The following is a 3,529-nucleotide window of genomic DNA, read 5'->3' on the forward strand; positions in this document are numbered from 1 at the left end:
ATATATATATATATATATATATATATATATATATATATTTGTTTTTGCAGCACTGAAGCATTTCTGTGCTTTGTATTTTATCAGCCACGTTCTTTTCTTCTTCTTTTGCTTTTTCCCTTTACAATTGTCTTTAGCCTTCACTGCACTTGATAGGTAATACGTGTCTGTGAGGTTGATGTGTGCACGCCTTTTTTTTATGTCTTAGCTCTCATAATCTGGGTTCACTGCTGCAACAGGTTTGAGAAATGTTTTACTCATGAGGACTTTTTTTTTTAATTTTTATTTTTTTTTTACCCCTGCTTTGATGCATGCAGTACAGCTCCTGCTGTCTAGATGGCGACAGAATGCCAGACATTGTATGGAGCGCCGCCAGGTCTAATTCCACTCAGATTTACTTTGTGTTTAAAAACTTGTGTTGGTGTGTATATGCGTTTTCATGACCATTTGACCGAGCATGGGCTCCTGGGAGAGTTTTTTTTTCAACCGTGCTTTGTAGAGATAGAGTGGCTATTTAAACCCCTGAACTTGACTGTCAAGAAATAGACAGAAATTGGAGGACTCATTTGAAGTGAGCGCACAAAGCACCACATTGGAGCTACACAGGCAGGTTGCTTTAAGGCAATTAGAATAGCTCTTCCCACTTATTGCTTTTGATGTCAGCATGTGGGGGGGAATAGGAGTCACTGACAAGAGGGGGTGGCTGTCAGTTCAATTGCATTCCTTTGGACACAATTAATGTCGCTCTCCATTCAGAGGCTTATCTCATATTAATGCAGGCAGGTTTGTGGCTTTGAGCTTACTAATGAATTAAATGATGGGACAAAAAGAATTAGGGCTGCTGGATTGATAATAACCCTGTTCACAACAGCTTCATATTCCAGTTTCACTGCACTTTAAACCGGTTTGAAGTTTCGGAGTTGTCTTTATTTATATCCTTACTTTGATGTTAAACTCATGAAATGCATTCATTTTGAATGTATTTTAGTTCTACATGTACAAAGTTTCATTCTTTTCAAAGGATTTCCATCTACAGAGACAATCCTTCTCATTGCCTGGATGCCATATACAAAAGGCCTACTAAAGCAGAGTAGCATAAAAGGCAGATGTGATTATTTTTTTAATACAGACAGTGCCCCCACTCCTCTTTCTTCCCTTTCAGTATCCTTATTGACATGGATTGTACCTAGGATTGTCAAATTTTATAACTGGATTTTGTCATCACAGTCATCTAAATTCATTATCTCTCAGTGTATAGGCTACACAAAACGACACTTTAAACAGGACCTGGATTGTCTGAGTGATCCATCCAATTTATTTTTTGGTGAATCCCTTAGATGTCTCAAACATTAAACAGTTCTTTTGTACAAGTCCATGAATTAAAGTTTATACTGAAGGGCCTTTGGTGAAGTTTGTTCATGTCACTTTCTTTGGATGGTTGAAGGAGCAGTAATGAAGGTAAATATGAGACTGTGGCTTTGGCTGATGCCTGGTGAGTCAAGTGCAAAAAATTCCATAGAGATGCCATATCCACCCACTCACTTGAGTAATAATAAAAAACAACAACAACAACAACAGAAGAATACATAGTTGTCTTTAAACCAAGATGCCACAGGGCAGGTTTAAATTTAATATCTACAAATTTTTACTTGGCAGCAGTTACGTACACCCACATCTTGTAGCTGGCAACTGCTCCTTGCATTATCTGATCTTTACCTCTCTTAATAACTATAGGGGACATGCTGGTGGGCTATAGGCTTTCTGCCACAGAAGTTCCACAAGAAGTGAGCTGACTGGGTTTGATTTTCATTAGGATTGCATGTCTTTACTGTCACATCCTCTTCCCACCTTGCACGCTTTACTGGACACAATTTTCTGCTGCGGTGGCCCCCGCACTGATGGCTTGGTTTTTCATGCTGCAGTAGACTCGCACCGGGTGGCCAGTTATCAGTGCATTTACCATTACAGACACCCCCCGCGCAGGTTGACCTGCTCAAAGAAGGCTTTTCTACAGACAGTCACACTAAGAGACACGCTCCACTGCTCCACCGAGACAATTACAGGAACTTCAAAAGGCTGTCAAAAGTCCAGTGGTATTTTGCACAGAGCAGGGATGTGCAGGTCACACATATAACGCAAACACTGTTGACTGACAACTGAACCCTGACACATCTTAGCTCTTGCTACTTCACCACAGAGTGTTTGGTAGATCAATAGGAGATAATTATTTTAAATGAAGCCGCGGAAAAAGCCCAGTGTCCATTTTAGCGGGCCAGAGTGTGTGTACTTATGGTGTCTGGAGTATTTGACCAGGAGAGTGTTTTTTCTGTGAGATTAAATTAACCAGAAATGAGTGGACTGCCAACTTCTGTTATTAAATTTAGCTGTTTTGCAACTGCCAAGATTGAAAATAGTCTTAAAATCTTTTGCAACACACAAGTTTGAAACAAGTTTTAATTGTTCATAATTTAGACTAGATAATACAAACATGTTACTTGTTACACATATAATGTGTGGGTGTATGTATTTACAGTGGCTATTCTTGGATCAACTCCAGGCGCCAGTAAAATCTTAGTTATTCTGGCTTATGACACAATTCAGGCCAGAAAACAAAATCCACTTACCGGTAATTTGTAGTCTGAAGTGCTTTATTGTTCTATAAGTGCAACCTGATTTAAAGTTTAACAGCTTTTATTATTCATTGTGTTCTCAGATATGCCACACTTTGAACCATTTACAGCGACCTGTTGGGCTGTGTTTAATTTGCTGTGCAGTCTAGGTCTCATTAAAACAATGAACATAATATTAGGTTTTGTAGCTAATTACATACTTGCCTGTGTTAACAACAGGTTAATGGTTTTGGAAACTGATACACAGTAGCTGCATTTAGTTTTTTTTACAGGTACTTGACACCTGTCGTATATCTTGACTGCCAAACTCAACCACTGCTCTGCCCAGCAGGTTCATTGTTTAGTCATGTAAGATAAAATTAACTCTATTTCAGCATAGATTTGGAAAACAAAAACTAGATATTGGGATGGTCAAGATATGTTTTCTTACTCTTTAATAAATGAGCCATAAGTCCCATTCGTTAGGGATTAATTTTACCTAGGAACCACATGCTATTTGAAACAATTACGGAGATTGTCTGTGTTGTTAATCCCATGCGAATCGGAAATGTCAGTAATTTGTAAAGTCAAACACTGCCCCCAAATTACCTACTATATTTTGCTGAACTCCGAGGTCCTGGGGTAATACTAATTTAATGTGAATAGGCATCTCTGTGATTTGGACAGAAATGGGCGGGATCTGATAGGTAATTAGGTGTTTTTTGTTTTTTAAGCAAAATCATTTGGAAAAATATAGAACAAGCTATTTTAAATGAACGCGCTGTTCACTTCGGCTTTGGTAGATGCCGCTACTTCCTTCACTGCAGATGGCAGCAGGTGCGGAGACGCACGCAGCCGGTGATCAGCTGATCCATTCATCCATCCATCCATCCATCCATCCATCCATCCATCCATCCATCCAT

At 39.1% G+C, this 3,529-nt stretch overlaps 1 protein-coding gene across 1 annotated transcript in view; it reads left to right on the forward strand.

The window, feature by feature from the left end:
- The window catches only part of cdh13 (cadherin 13, H-cadherin (heart)), a 413,855-nt gene that overhangs the window by 7,974 nt on the left and 402,352 nt on the right, over positions 1-3,529 (forward strand). The gene's annotated exons all lie outside the window — the stretch shown is intronic.

The sequence above is a fragment of the Nematolebias whitei genome, chromosome 10 (assembly GCF_014905685.2).
Source record: "Nematolebias whitei isolate Nwh7 chromosome 10, NemWhi1, whole genome shotgun sequence".
NCBI classification, from domain to species: domain Eukaryota; kingdom Metazoa; phylum Chordata; class Actinopteri; order Cyprinodontiformes; family Rivulidae; genus Nematolebias; species Nematolebias whitei.